The 17,241-nt window shown below is 37.0% G+C and overlaps 1 non-coding gene across 1 annotated transcript; it reads left to right on the top strand.

Moving 5' to 3' along the window:
• The first annotated feature begins 323 nt into the window (after positions 1-323).
• LOC125259495 lies at positions 324-478 on the top strand. The gene has a single exon (XR_007182837.1). It is a non-coding gene; the product is annotated as a 5.8S ribosomal RNA (ribosomal RNA).
• The last annotated feature ends 16,763 nt before the right edge of the window (positions 479-17,241 follow it).

A 17,241-nucleotide genomic window follows, 5' to 3' on the forward strand; every position in this document is an offset into this window, starting at 1 on the left:
AAGGGGTTAGGCCGCTCCGGCGTGCCTTGCCCAAAAATGTACAAAGTCAATCAAATGCCTCTCCCCTCAGGGTAACAGCCGGGGTGGTAAAATCAATCCTGTCTGAGCGGCCGCTCTGGCGTGCCGGCCTAGACAAATGCCTTTGCTTCGGTGAAGCATAGTGGCGAGAGACACCCTGACGGGTACCCGCCTGGCTCCCTCCTCAGAGGAGGAGGGGGACCGTGGGTTTAAAGACCCGTCCGTCCTGGGGTCTCGCCGCTTATTTTTTTTCCCCCAAAAACCTTTGTCTTTGTTGTTGGCCAAAAAAACACTCAAGTGTATACAACTCTTAGCGGTGGATCACTCGGCTCGTGCGTCGATGAAGAACGCAGCTAGCTGCGAGAACTAATGTGAATTGCAGGACACATTGATCATCGACACTTCGAACGCACTTTGCGGCCCCGGGTATCCTCCCGGGGCCACGCCTGTCTGAGGGTCGCTTTCCCATCGATCGGGGCCCTGGTGCCCCGCGGCTGGAGCGTCGTGGGCAATAATTAGTTTTCTGTCTATAAATATATCAAAACAGTTGTTCCCTTGCCTATTAAAACATGTAAATATTAAAGCGTCTTTGGTGTTTCCATGGTTTTTACAAAATCAAATCGGAAACCGAGGGTAACGCTGGTATGACGCAATTGAAAGGCGACTCCTCACACATCCCGGAGCCTTGGTTAAAATTGCAATTTTCTCACGATTTACAAATAGTTGCAAACATTTGGAATATTGTAAATTCCTAGTTGCATTGATTTCCTGTTGAAATGACTGGATTTTAACCACAGAAATGTATGGAACATTAGTAAATGTGACGTTAAAGGTGTAGTAAGGGATTTCTGAGAAACATTGTTGATATTTGAAATCAAACATCCTGACTTCATTGCTCCACCCCCAAAACGCAATGCAACAGTGGATGTCTTTTTCTTTATTATAGCTGAAGCAAAGCAAAATTCTACGCAAAAAATAGAGTGAAGGATGATGAACGAACTAACAGAAAAAAAAAATGAACATACAGTACACAAGAGTATACAACTGGTTGTTATTGCTAACAGCACACCAGCTCCAGAGAAACAATGGCAGTACAACATCATGAGTGGATGTACCGGTTGGCTACAAGTGTGTTGTGGTGCTTGGTCTGATCCACTTTCAACAGCTCAGAAATTGCTTACTGCACCTATCAATGTAACTTGCAGAAAGAGTCACAGAAAAATCCCCACCACTAATACATAGACTGACAGTCTGTCTGGAACAAACATAGACAAGAAGAGTGATACAAACAATAAAATAATATAATAAATTAAAAATGACAACATATGGATGCCATTCCTATGTCCCTTTTCTTCCTGTGAAAAACATAATAAGAATTTTTTACATGTTCAGGAATAACTGTCCCACAGAAAACAGTTATGTAACGATTCTTTAAAATTTCTCTTTTTGTGTTTCACTTGAAAAAACACCATACAGGTTTGGAACAGTATGAGTCAGAGTAAATGATAGCAGAGTTTTTATTTTAGGTGAACTATTCCTTTAGGTTCCCTGATTTCCCTTGACTCGGCTGTCTTCAGGCCCCACAAACCTGAGTCAAAAACTATATGACTGCAACTGCACTTTTTGTAGACAAAACCACCTCATGACAAAAAAAGAAGAAAAAAAGATGCATTTTCTGTCTTTCTTTGTGGTCTCACTGCTCTTACATCTATGAGTGTCCATACTGACAGCTGAAGGCAACAAAACAACAGTGTGTGCATCTCTCTTTCTTACTCACACAAACAGCTCTGTGTTCCCGAGTTCTCGTGTCTCTCTCATGGGAATCTATCTTCTCATATCAAAACAAAGGGTATTCATCAAAGGTCTGCCTCCTGGCTGCCACATCAAAACAACATAAGTGATAATAAAAAGCAGAAAATAATGTTGCTGCCAACAATACAGAAAGCTTTTCCGGCTTCTCTGCATAAAGCCGGTGATTTCATTTCATTTTGGTTTTCAAAACCTGCTGATAAACAAGAGATGCATTGTTATTATTCCATCAACTAGTCCATCTGTGCACAATACCACAAACAAAAGGTTGGCCACTAGAGTGATTCTTCCCGCTGTCACTTTCTTTGTTTGTTGTGTTTGTTGGTCCAGTATGTGTGTTTCTGAAAGTTTCTACCTGGTACTCGGTACTTCTGTGTCGAGCCTGATCGAAGTGGCAAACGTCCTTGGAGGAAATGCCCGGTCATGACATCTGTTTAACCACATCATTAATCAGTATGCTCAATCTTTATGGACAGAAATCCACTGTCAGAAGGACATAAGGCCACTGACTCGCATGGGTTAAATATTATTGATAATTTATTGACTATTATTATTTTTCTATATGCACCAAAAAAAAAAAAAAAAAAAAAAAAAAAAGGCTGTGGAGGACTAACAAGAAATGGAAAAATGGCTTTTTGAAAAAATGGTCAAACCACCCCGTCTACTGTACAGCATTAGAGTCGGTACGGCACAGCCAAAGTTTTTATCCTTTATTAAAATATTATCGTACAGCATGACTCGCTTAACTGCACATGGCATTTTAAGCAGAAATATGTTGCTGGGTATGTAATTAGTGCTGGTGTGACTGTAAAAAAAACAAGCCTTCTTTCCATTTTGTGTTATTCTTTTTCAAATAGGAAATGAAATGGTCAAAACATTACACAGGAACATAATTTTTGGTGCATACAGAAAAAATAAATATTGACCCCCGATAAATTGGATGATACACGGACCAATAGTTAAATAATGGCCTGGCTGTATAATGGCTTTATAATGGCAGTAAACAGAGGATGAGATTTTAAAGCCCAAAAAAGTGCAACCATCCATCATAAAAGATAACCAACATGGCTCCAGGGGGTTAATAAAGGCCTGAAGCGAAGTGATGCGTTTGTGTAAGAAAAATATCTAAAACTTTAAAAAGTTTTAGATATTAGATATTTGACGGCCGTATGCACGTCAACTTAAGCCAAAAGTATGACGTGATGTAGGAATAGCGTAAGCTTTGACGCCTCTCGCTGTTCAAACAAATAGGGCTGTGCAACAAACTCAAGTTCCTTTTCTCTTGTATCGAAATCCTCCCGACATTTCTCTTTAAAAATTCTCGTTTTAGACTTCTAATTCATGACTTGTTTTGTTTTGCTCTATTCCCATGCACTTCCGCATTTGTCATTACATCATGTGGTGGGTCAAAGTTCACTCTTTCGCCATAAATCGGCGCATACTGCCATCTGTCGGAAGCTAATTATTTTATTATTAATTATTTTATTTTTTTTAAAGGTGCCGTAGAACGTCTTTTTAAAAGCTCTGCCCACAGAGCTTGTGCTTGCCTTTAGCAGCATAAACAAAGTTCACACAGCTAATATAACCCTCAAAATTGTTCTTTACAAAGTGTTCGTCATGCAGCATGTCAAATCGCATAAGTATGGTATTTATTTGGATGTTTACATTTGATTCTGAATGAGTTTGATAGTGCTCCGTGGCTAAAGCTAACATTACACACTGTTGGAGAGATTTATAAAGAATGAAGTTGTGTTTATGAATTATACAGACTGCAAGTGTTTAAAAAATGAAAATAACGACAGTCTTGTCTCCGTGAATACAGTAAGAAATGATGGTAACTTTAACCACATTTAACAGTTCATTAGCAACATGCTAACGAAACATGTAGAAAGAAAATTCACAAATATCACAAAAAATATCATGATATCATGGATCATGTCAGTTATTATTGCTCCATCTGCCATTTTTCGCTGTTGTCCTTGCTTGCTTACCTAGTCTGGTGATTCAGCTGTGCACATCCAGACATTAATACTGGCTGCCCTTGTCTAATGCTTGAACATGGGCTGGCATATGCAAATATTGGGGGCATACACCCTGACTGTTACGTAACAGTCGGTGTTATGTTGAGATTTGCCTGTTCTTCAGAGGTCTTTTAAACAAATGAGATTTATATAAGAAGGAGGAAACAATGGAGTTTGAGACTCACTGTATGTCATTTCCATGTATTGAACTCTTGTTATTTAACTATGCCAAGATAAATTCAATTTTTCTAGGGCACCTTTAAAGTTTTGAATATGGATATTTTTCTTACACAAATGCATCGCTTCACTTCAGAAGGCCTTTATTAATCCCCCGGAGCCACGTGGTTATCTTTTATGATGGATGGTTGCACTTTTTTGGGCTTCAAAATCTCATCCTCTAATTACTGCCATTATAAAGCTTAGGAGAGCCAGGACTTTATTTAATATAACCCTGATTGTATTCATCTGAAAGTAGAAAGTCATATACACCTAGGATGGCTTAAGGGTGAGTCAGTCATGGGGTAATTTTAATTTTTTGGGTGAACTAACGCTTTAAAGCAGCAGATAACATACAGTAACTTTAGCACATGCCTATAAAACACAGAACACTTTTGTCCGTTGGTGTGGACGCTAAATCGTTAAAGTTATTGCTCTTTGTGTGAATGGTTACTTATAGTTACTTATCTCAAATGAGAGAGTTTGAACACACACACCACAAATAATAAATAGCACAGCCTTATAATAGCCTTAATGCCATAATAGCAGTAGTAGTAAAGTTCTAAGAAGTTTCACCTTTATATTTCCCTGTTATCATTGAAGCTGTTCATCAGTACATTTGTGTGTGCTCAGACAGACCAACAACCCTCCAGCGTGTGGGGACAGGAGAGGTCAGCATCAATGAGCACTGTGGGATCTCTGAAGATCAGCTTATGACAACACCATGGTCTAATGCACATCATCAGAGGTCAGCGCACTAGGTGCTGGATCCTACTGACTTGTTCCATTAAAGCTCAAAGAACCTCAAGTTCACCCTGCAGAAAGTCCCCAGTGCCCTCTGGCACCACAAGACAAGATATTGCTGAACAACACCAGAGGAACCAGCTTAAATGCATCACATGTAGCCTTTACTTCACTTTCTGCGGTTCTATGAAGAATCCTCCATGTGAATTAAATATTGAGCACTGTTTTGTTGTGTTTGCAGTGAAAATGGATGTGATGAAGTCGATTTTAGTTGACATTCATACAGCAGACATACTTCCTGTCCTGAAATATATTGAAAAAGTAATGAAATGGCAAAAAGCAGACTCATAAATATCATCTGCCTCCCAGAGCATTGAATCAGGGGGGCTGCAGATTCAATAACTGCACTAGTTCATAGTTTGTATGATGCCTGGCTCTCTGAGGGATTCTCCCAAGACAGTGGCAAACACTAGTGGGTTCAAAAGAGCTAAAATGGCTCCATGTTTCTTGAAAAGTGACAGACCCCTTCAGACATAAGGGAGTCACTTACCATATAATCAGATTGCTTTCCTTTCCATAGTAACTCAGTACCTTTACTTCAGAGTGAATATTAGATTAGTCAGCTAGATAAAATTGCACTGGAAAATTCAACCGCTGGGTACTTAGGTGCCCATTCACCCTGTTGGGTGCTCAAGAGAACTGAGCACTACTCCTGATTGATACAAGTTGGGACTCTGCCTGCACTAATTCACAACAAACCAGATTCAAGGTACAATTACAATATGTATGCATGTATAAAAACATCTGTTTTGAGACAATTGGAATAATAATACACAATATGGCCAAAAGTATGTGAGCATCCCCCTCTAATCAATTGATTTGGCTATTTCAGGTACACCATTACATCAAGAGGTCAAGCACGCACCCTTGCAATGTCCAGCTATGCACACACTACAAGACTAAATCTTTATTTTTTAAGTCTGTGACAAGAAGCCCTAGATCACATTGAACTTGAGCAAATGTCTGTGCCCAGTGAACTGAAAGCTCAGGGCAACAATCTTCTGTGTGCTTGACCTTAGATAAACATTTCACTGGAATGAATCATAACAAAGAGATTGACAGCAATCACGCTCTGTCAAAAGATGTCAAACATGTTAAAATTGTTTTTTGGTGTGGAAGAACTTGATTCAACTGTACAAAAGCCAGACATTAACCCAGACCAGAAAGATACGTAGCTGTGAAACAGACCTCATAACCCAAGGTAATGCCGAGTTCACATTGCATGATTTTCAAAGTCGTCAGACCACTGTTCTTTTCACACTGCACAACTATCATTGCACGATGGATCTGCGACAGGGGGTTACACTGCAGTACAGAACTTCTGCCTCTCTATCGCCATCTCTGTTTGAAACCTGAGTTATTTTTTATGTGGGCTGTGCTCTGCCTTTGAGCAGATCTGCCATTATACATCGACTTGACAATAAGAAGTACTACCATGCATATATCCGAAAAAAGTAATCTGAAAAAGTTGCATATGCCGAATTTGTTCTGACCAAATGAATCATAAATAAATCTTGTTATTGATGTTTAGATCTAAAAATTGCTCAGGCAGATCAGATCACACTACCTACTGAGGCACTAAAATGTCTTTACCTTTTTAGCAGAAAAAAAGGCATCTCTGCATCAGTCTTCAATTCCTTCAGATCTCAGAGTTGTTGCCAGCTCTTAAAAACCATGCCTATTTAACATATTGCATGCATATCATGCATATTTACTCTCATTTTAGCATAGACTGTTGCTTTCCCTTTTTGACTGCAGGTACTCTGCAGTTTGTTTAGAGGTGAGGTAGGAGGACAGTTTTGAACACTGATGTCTTATGTACTTGATCAATTTTTATTATTTTTTAATCCCCCCAAAAAGTTACATACTGCAGCTTTAAGTAGGATTTAGTACATCTTTCTAAGTAATTTCATATTTACTTCAATTGTCTTAAAGTAACCACCAAATCTTACTAGCATTTGTTAAATTATACATAAAATATATTTAATTGAAGTATAATATATATATATATTGCAACTTGTCATGTATTTAAATATATTTGTAATTACACATTTGTAAAGATGAAGTTGCAATTAAGTACATTTAAAATGTATTAACTAAATGTAATATTAATAACACTAGTTAAAATTATAATCAAATACTATACTTTAGTATGTTAGTCAACACATCAAAATAAGTGTAATAAGTTGTTCAAAAGCATGGACAAAATTATTAAAATGATCTAAAATGTACTTTAAAGTAAAACATTCAATTTTACATAATGTGCACTTTTGTGAGAGTGCATTTAAGTGTTTTATTTTTTGATCTTTTCACAGAATAAGCTCAATTTCCAGCTGGACGACTCAAAGCCTGTAAGATATGGTCTTGGATTCCAAAATATGTTTCACTGGGACTCAGAAAGATGGTTTTAAATTTTGTTTACCAATACCAGGGGGTCTTCAGCTACAGCTATGCAATGCTATTTGGATTTCATAACCACCCAACAATCTTCTTGCTGGCAAAGGCACCACATCCTCTCCCAGTGGACCAGAGACTATATGAGGACTGATAATACTACTATTTCAAACTTACAGGCCTAGGTTAAGTTTTTAAATTTAGGTTGTAAAGTATTTGGAAGTTTTTGGTAGTACCTGCAGTTTTATCATCATTTAATGCATCACACACATCCAGTTGCTCGTCATGTAAAGATTTTGGCAAGCACTTTTAGACCGATGGTCTTACAACAGTCCTTGTTCCCGTCAGAGCAATAAAGTCTGTTGCTTTAACGGCTTTTTGTAATTGTATTCAACTATCTCTCTGGATCCCTTGTGTACTGAGAACAATCTGAAACGCAGACCTTGTCAGCTTGATGGATTGATTCACTATTGGGCGGTGTTGGAAACGAGACTCTCTCTCCTGGCTTGAAATCTCTCAACTGACAATTTCAGTGTGAATTCTCACAGTCTATAAATGATGCAGTCCTTTATCCCCTTTGTTACCTGGGAAATGGAAGAAATGTGGCCTCATCTGAAAGGAAAATTTATTCTGTCTGTTAGATTCTATCAGTGGCCTGTAAGATGGACCGTCCTCAATGAACAAAGGAACTAGACAATTTATATGCCACAAGTCATCAGTAAAAGTTCCTGGTGTTAATGGGCTTATATATCTCTAATAATACTAATATTTGTTTAGATATATGAAATACCCTTTTATATTTATCTTGGATTATACACATATTGTATAATGATAATGAAGAGATAGTGCAACCAAAAATGAAAATGCTGTCATCATTTACTCACCCTTGTGCATTCTGATTGACTGACTGACTGACTGACTGATTGACTGACTGACTGACTGACTGACTGACTGACTGACTGACTGACTGATTGATTGATTGATTGATTGATTGATTGATTGATTGATTGATTGATTGATTGTACCCCATTTCATTGGATGGACAAACTAGCTGAAACATTCTTCAAATATCTTCTTTTTCATTCCTCAGCAGAAAAAAAAAAAAAAAAAAAAAAAAAAAATCATATGAGTTTAGAATGACATGAGGGTGAATAAATGATGACAGAAAATTATTGTTTATTCATAAAATAAACAATATATATAATATATATATAATACATAACTTGCCATAAAGTGCGTATCATATGCACGTGAAAAACTGCGTACCATAAGCACGCCAAAACTCATTTTGGCGTATATATTCTACGAGATTACAAACTCGTACTATTGATACGCATTTTCGTGTGATCGGGCTCAAAAACTCCTTCAAACATTTTTAAATTGCTAAAATGTGTAAAATCATTTATTACGTACCATCAATCTCTGATGTCCCCTATAACAACAAATAACACACACAAATTTATAATAAAAATGCAAATCGTAAGAAACGTCTGAATTTCGGTCTGAATTTCAGTCTGAATTTCGGCAGGGGTTGCACACAATAACATTCCCGTGCTTCATTCAGTACGTACACACATAAAGCCACCTCTTTTTCATGGCTTGTTGCACTTACGATCATATAGGCTACACACAAAAATACTGTCACTATGTATGTCTTGCCTCGTATTCATAAACACATAGGTTATATCCTATAAGAAGTGCAACGTTAACACATGCGATTGATTTTATTTGTTTAACGTGTTAAAAATATTCAATGCATTTAACGCAGCATCCGTTTTTTTTTTTTTTTCTGTCATCCTTTGGCTAGCGTTACATTATATAATCACACTCTTCTTTATGCAAGTGCTTTTAAACCATTCAAGTGCGACAAGACAAACGAGAACTCTTTCATGTTTGAACTAATAATAACATGCAAAATTATGCTAAAATGTCAGTTTTGTCTAGTATCCTCATAAGAGGAATTAAATAACTATTAAACGAACGCACAAAGTTGTGAGAAAATGGGATGAAGCAGCGGCAGATCTTAGTAACAACAGCCACTAATGCTGTCTATCTGCTGAACGCAGTTGGACATAGTGGTGTTTTAGAGGTAAAAAATGATATAAATACTGTTCGTTTTCTCGCACAAACCAATCGATTTTGTCTTAGGACATCAATGTGTCGTCACGAGCCGCAGGGTTTAATTTGGATTTGTCTGTGTGTGTTTTTTTTTTACTCTTATAGATGGAGTTCCTATTGACACGCATTATACGGCTGACAGATGCTACGGTTGGAGTTAAAAATCATCATTTGTGCTCTACTGAAGAAACAAAGTCACCTAAATCTTGGATGCCCTGGGGGTAAGCAGATAAACATCAAATTTTCATTTTTGGGTGAACTATCCCTTTAAGATTTTAAAATGTAGATATCGTATACACTGGTCAGTTTTGAGATTTTGGGCTATGTGGCTTTTAATAACGTGCTGTTGCAGACTAGAGAAAAGAAAAGATTTTTTATTTTTATTTTAATTTTTAATCAAAATATCATAACTCGATCTTCCAGGTATAATGACAGGCTTCTCTCTGTCGATGTATGCTGGACTACTCCAGTTTAGTCCACTTTTACCTTGCTCCTCCTCAATAGACTGCAGGCTTGCATTCATTTTTGAGACACCCACATCTCACAATCCAATCGACGCCCAATGAATAGAACCCAGTCCCCACCCAACATTTTTATTTATTTAATTTTTTTTCACAGTGAGTTTTTCTCTGACTAGAGTTTTCTTTTGCCTTGAGTTTACTTTATACGCTGCACATCAATAAAAGTCTTTGAGTAAAACTTGTAAAAGCAGTTATGTCAACAGTCCCAAACAAATCAACACAAAGGCTTCTCCTATTCATTGGGAAATGTTTTCTGGTGTAATCCAAATGAAATAATCCAGTCCCTGAGCGTGGAGAGAGTGGGGAAGGTATTGAGGTATAAACAGTAGTTTCAGTCGGGACTATAGCTCAGTGCCACTGTGGTCAATTAAAGCAAACCACAGTGTCCCAGGCTGCTTTGTAAAGATCCCAGCTCATATCACAACCCTCCCTCAACAGAGCCAAAGGTAACAGAAAAAAAAAAAAAAAAAAAACAGTGCAGTGTATAGCAAAAGCCCTAAAGTAGAAAAAACACACCATATATTGTTCTCGTCATGAAACTATGTCTACATACCACCTAAGTTTAGTCATTTCTCGCTATTTTAATAATAATGCTCCATTTTTTCATTCATTCTCTGCATTTTTCATTCTCTGCTGTAATGTTATAGTGGAATTTCAAAGTATCACTAAAGATCCAAACAAGAGCTTAATTTCTACCTCATTTGCTACTTTACTGTTCTTATCTGCATCACCAATGACATTTAAATCAGTAAGGAGTCTAGTCTTTGAAACTGCATTAATGTGCTCTATTTTTGATGAATTGTAGATTTGTAATTAAGATTTCGCAAATCATGTGGAAGTGAAAGTTTTGTGGGTTTTTTTTTCTCATCTGTAAAGAGATTCGCAATACATCAATAACTCTGCAAATAAGTGTTTCGCTGACCAGCTTGTTGTCTTGCGGTATAATGAATTGGTTTCACACTCTCTCGGGTCCAGGAAATAAGCAAAGCAAACCTCACACTGTCTCCTTGCAGGAGTATGTTAGTTTCACCACAAGACTATGCAGGATACAAGGTTTCTGAGATGAAAATCAATATGTGCTCAGGCCCAAGACAGGTACCTTTTCGAGAGGTTTCATTATTATCGATATAACAAAACAACATGAGCAGGGGTCTTCACTCACTGCTGCATTGCCATTTATGAACGCTGTCTTCATGTGCCCATTGAATTCTACTCTGTGAATAACCTGTGATGCTGATAGTTCTCACACACAAAAGACAATTCTGTCATTATTTACTCACCAAAATGTCGTTGTTTGATTTTCTTTCTTTTGTTAAGCACAAAATGGCATATCAAGCAGAATGTTCAAGCTGCTCGTTCAACACCAAACAGAAGGAAAAAAAAGCACCATAAAACTTTACCATAAAATGTTTGCACGACAACAATGTACTAAAAATGGAAACGTTTTTCCTTTGTCATCTGTACGTAAAAAAACATAAAAACCCAATGTTGTTAAAATGATCGATGCCATCTCTCTCAACATAACTTGTCTAACGAGTCAAAGATACTTATGCATATATACAAAAGAATCATGTTAGAGGGTTGCAAAATTTAGTAGAGTTTCTGTGGACTACCTACTAATTATAACATAAGCACACAAGGCAACTTACACTCATTGGTGGGCATTTATTGCTGACTGTGGCACCAGATGTTGCGCCGCCAGATGGAGGGATGAAGGCCTTTAGTGTAATCGTTTGTTTTACTCGCGTTTTCGCAGTTTCCATATAGGACTAGTTGCACGGGGCCGCCATTTTGGATTTTCGATCAGCGAGTGTACGCTTATACACTTCCGGTTTCGCTTTATGCGGGTGCAGAGTGCCAGGGAAAGCCGAGAATGATCTCTTACAGTTGTTTATAGAATCTGTTATATCACTTAAAACAACTAAGATATATAGTACAATCACATGAGCCAATGGCATTTAAATGCAAGCATGCATGGGTTAGAATAGATTAACGGACTCATGGTGCATATGCATATACAATGACAATAATGCATGTATACAACTACGATTAGAGTTGTCTGCATAAAATGCCTTGTGAACATTCACACGTTTGCCCTGTGATAAATTTATTTCCATATTTCTCAATTCTGTGCATATATTTTCACTTACCTTCATCAGTTGCTCTATCAATATGATCACGTACGATTTCTTTCCATTAATTATCTTTTTAGATAAAAACAAGGGCTGTGAATTAATTTACATTTTTAACTGTAGCACATACAATTTAATATAGGTAGCCTAAGTTTTTTTTTTTTTTTTTTTTTTTTTTTTTACCCGTAGTAAAATATGTTTTCTGTTGTTAGACAAGACTTATGCAACAGATACTCTTTACTCGTCTCACTTGAACTAAATAAATGCAGTAATTCATAGAAACGCACAGGGGAAATACAAACACTTGCATTTAAATTACATTGGCTACTAATACAGTTAGCGATAATAATGTTACCAAATAAAGTTACTAAACATTGATGCTTCGGTTGACAATAGCAAACATTAGATCTTCATGATGGTCCAGTGTTGTTCCACGCAGAAAAAAGAAGGCAGTTTTTGAGCCATTTAGTTCCCCAGCTGTCAGAACAAAATCAGGATATATTACATACTTGAGTGTTTTGTATGGATAAAGAGATCCCTGTAGATCACCGCTGAGCCTGAACCGCATAATCAACAGGAGAAAGATTAAAAGTCAAAGATCTCGTATCTCTGTGTATTTCGTTGAATTTCCACACAGAGGTAACGTTACACAATAATATAACAATAATTTATTTAGTCTCTGATAGACCACCATCTTCCCTTACATATTTAAGTTTCTCCCAGCACCAAATGCGTCGCTACGACCAGATGGGCACGAGCGGAAGTAACCATGCTCACAGTCGCATCGCCGCAGCTCACCGGCGCCATCTTGTGCACCTAGTCCATTAAATTCAGTCATGCAGCAGGTTCTTTTGTGAATCAGTCCAGCTGAGGGAGCGCGTTCTGGCGGGAAAGTGACGTCTATGCATACCCTCTACCAGGTAATATACATTTGCGTGACGAAGGCATAGCTAGGTAGAAAAATATAGGTTGTAATAAGTAACAGTAATGACAGTAACTCCAGATTGAGAGGGCCAGCCTATAGTTATTAATTTTAGGGGCGGGGCCATGCTCGGTGGCTCCAGTGTGTCATCGAGCCACCGTTTTAGCTCCGCCTAAAAAGTCCTGAACACAGAATAAACCCTTTTCACATTTCCGGGTTTTTTAGAAGCAGAAGTCATCATAGTTGGGTAAAATTCTACAGCGGTGAATAAAGGAATACATGAAATATATTTTTTGTGTTTCCATTTGCTCAAATAGAAAAAGAAAAACTCCACAATAGTGTTTTCACAACTTTCAAAAAGAGGAAAAAAATAGAAAGTTACCATAGCTGCTGTATTAGAAACACCCTCACAGCAGCGTTGACTAATTTTTTGTAATTTGATGCAAAGGTAATATAATACTAAGTATCCGCTTGTTAAGTCATAACGTAAGGAACGCTGTTACTGGGTCCAAGCCTCAACTCGTTTCACTTGAGAATGGCATCTCCACAGATGTTTATGAACGCTATTTATTCATAATAAACATTTAACATTTTAAAGTTCAAAATTTAAAATATTTACAGTCTACACAAACATTAATATTTAAACAATTTATAAAAGATTAAGCACTGTCTGGCCATCTGGGATTCTGGTATGGAGATAAAGGTTAAGATTATACTTTTTTGGAAGTGTTACACCACATCGTGTGTGTATATTAGCACAATTTGTTTTTTTCTTGTGGTATGAGATAGAGCGTTTGGACCCGGAAGCGTTGCAGCGTGATGTCAGACTTAACAACCGAATAGTGTTATAAATGTACATACTAAATGTACAAAAAAAAAAAAAAAAAAACTTTGCATATGAATTTGTACAATCTTATTACATTTTTTTATACAGTCTGCTTACACTTAAGTGATAGTTATGTTTAGGGTTTGACTTTCTTGTTTACTTTTTTTTTTTTTTTTTTATTAATGCGAATTCATATGAAATGACCACCTCTTCAAATTTTCACATTTTCTTGTGAGATCAGCTTGGTTCATGAGATCAGGGAAGGAAAACATTGCACTCCTTCAAGCTAATGCGTATTCAAACCTAGAACATAACGATTGGCCATGAGACATGTAAGAATCAATACAGATTTCTGTTCATAATGACTGGGGAAAATGTAAAAATCATCATATTAATTGATATTTCCTATTAACACACTAAAGCAAAATATATAAATTGCATTAGAATGTTCAAAAGGCATGCAATTTCCATTCTAGATCCATCTCCTTTGCACTTTGTTTGTCCCAAGAACTCACTAGGAGCTCTGAAAGTTGACTTTAAAGTAGTCTTGTAAATTCAAACATGTATGTTGCACTGGGATTCAGAAATGGTTTTAGTGTTTGTTTGTGAACCGCAAAGAGTTTTTGGTCACAGCTGTGCAATGGAATTTCGATTTTTTTCATAGCTACCCAACAGTCTCCGATCTCCACCTCATCCTTTCCCAATAGACCTCGGAGTGCGGGTGAACACAAGCTTTACTTCCTGTCATGGGACAATGAATGAGGAGGTTTTCCTCTCTAATTGCCTACTATTTCAAGGCCAACCAATGAATGAATACAGGTGCAATCATGCAGGAACAACCAAAAAACTATGAGTATATATGTTCAGGTGTGCACACTCAAGAATATACACACATCCCTTGACAAACGCAAACAAACACACTCTGAAATCTGGTATATATTGCCCTTAAGTCTATAGTCAATTCCACATATATGAATTTTTCCATGTGAGCAGACACTGACCTTGAACGTACAACTCTCATTTTCAATTTCTAGCTCACTTTGCTCCCCTTCAAATAAAGGCTGGAATAAATTATGCTTTTCATTTGTAATGAAGAATATGAGCACTCTGGTGATCTTACAGACCTGTGGTGTGAATGTGATTACCTAGATGAAAAATGAGGTATGAAATAAAAGATAACTTTTCAATATAAGAAGATATTGAACTTCTGAAAACATATTCATGCTTTTACTTGCTTGTGAATTCACTCTTAAGAGTGATTATATATTAGAAGTCAGTGCTTCCCACAGGTTTGAAATATACTTGCGGTGGTAGCCGGGTGAAAAATCCTCCTATTACCCATGGCACAAAAATGGTCTGCTACATGTGATAAACAAATAATGTGTGATTTTTAACAGTATTTTTATTTATTGAAATTAATTTTAATTACATAGCATTCTATTACATTTAATTGCATACTAATATTATGCATTATTATGCATTGTAAATTATGCAAAATTACAGCATTTAAATGGTTCTCCTTATCCTATGTTCTCCTTGCTGTCATATAGTGTCTCTCTCATTGAATGGGACACAGAGTAAAATTTATATAATGAATAAAATATGTGTCAAATAATGTTCTTAGTCTTTTCCTCCTGTGGGGGAGACAACAATAATTTACTATGAATTAAATGGAAATCAAATTAAATACAATGTATTGTGTAACCAAAATATCAATAATGCCCAAAAGAAAAAGAAAAAACTTAACGTGAGACTTTTAATTATAAACAAGCCCTAAATACACCGGGACTCTTATTTTGAAATGTCTGATCCTTCAGATTCTTACAACCTTATAAAACATTTTATATAAAGGCCATAAAGTAGACATTGTAATAATTCATCAACTTGAGTTCATTAGCAATTTGCGCTTTTCATTGATTGAGAATCTAAGCAGTCTGAAGCGCTCTTGACCAAGCTTGTAGAACGTGCAACAGCGCCCCCTTGTGACTTTGCAAAGTGCAGCACCCGTGGGAATGTTAGCGGGAGTAAACCGTTCTGACGCACACATAACGAGCAGGTACAAAATGACTAGTTAATCGATCGCGGATGGTTTCATTATCTTGGGCGGATACAAAAGTATACGAGGACAAAAGTAATAAAAGCAAAAATGTGTCTCCAAATATACTTGGGCGGCCGTTAATATACCTGGGCGGCCCGCCCAAGTAAAGTCTATGTGTGGGAAGCACTGGAAGTATATTATGTAGTTGCTACTTATCATTGAACTTGATGGGCAGTATGTGTCATGTGCTGAACCCATCTGAAACTACTATGTTTGGATGCATCAAATACTGAAAGAAATTGAATTTGTTTATGAGCTGTAAGCAGCATTAGTGATGACACTTTTCTCTCTTTTCAATTGTAAATGCACAGGAGCCGATTAGAGAGTTGTGGAGTTATAGCAGCACTTACATAAGCACTGCAATTGAATTCCACTTAAGAGGAAGGAGTCTGGCCAGTGGTTTTAAGCAGTTATGGAGCTCTAAACCAAGTGTTCTTGAGGCACATTAGATTACTGTCTTAACTGTGGTGCCTGTCTGTTGGACTTGACTGATGTAGGTGTGTAGTCTCAAATACCAGACTTTTGACTATCGACAGAAAGTCTGGTCCTCTGCCGCTTATTATGGCCAAGAACCTCCCATGTAGACAGAGAGAGACGTTCTGACCTGCATGTGAAACAAGGAACCATTTTGTCAGTTATTTCTCTGAGACGCCTAAAATGTGCATGTGTTCAAAAATATTTTGTGTACTTGCTATGAAGTGCCTCAAACTAAACTAAACTATATTTCTTTCATGACAACTCTCAGAGTGTTTGGCATAGTTATGGATAGGACAATGTTGATATGTTTGGTCTTGGCGGAATAGATCTGCTATGCTGCTGACGCTGCTGTTGGTTATTGCTGCCACTGCAGAACAAGTACGGGACTTGCTACTGCCAATACATACATGACACGCTGCTGTGTGCAAGTAAGACATGCTGCTGCTGTACAATAACATACATGAATTACCCATAGCAGATCTATACAGGTGGAGCTGGGGAAGGTGGAGGGTTTCTGTAATTGCGCTGTACTGCTACAGCAAATGTTGACAAAGTATTTGAAGGTTGAGCAGCGAGCTCATTGGCTACTGATACAGCAGGAACCAATCAGCTGTGCCCTATAGAGAATGATGTGATTGCAAGCAGATTAATTTTGATCAAAAATACAGAAAAAAAAAAACCCAATACTGTGAAATATTATTACAATTTAAAGTAATGTTTTTCTATTTTAATAGACTTTAAAAAAATAATGTATTTCTGTGATGCAAAGCGTCTAAACATTTATATTACCTCTATGGTATTTATATATATATATATATATATATATATATATATATATACATATATATGACTAAATGTTAATATGGAGTTTAATACATTGCTAAC

Source organism: Megalobrama amblycephala, linkage group LG23, assembly GCF_018812025.1.
Source record: "Megalobrama amblycephala isolate DHTTF-2021 linkage group LG23, ASM1881202v1, whole genome shotgun sequence".
In the NCBI taxonomy this organism is placed as follows: Eukaryota; Metazoa; Chordata; class Actinopteri; order Cypriniformes; family Xenocyprididae; genus Megalobrama; species Megalobrama amblycephala.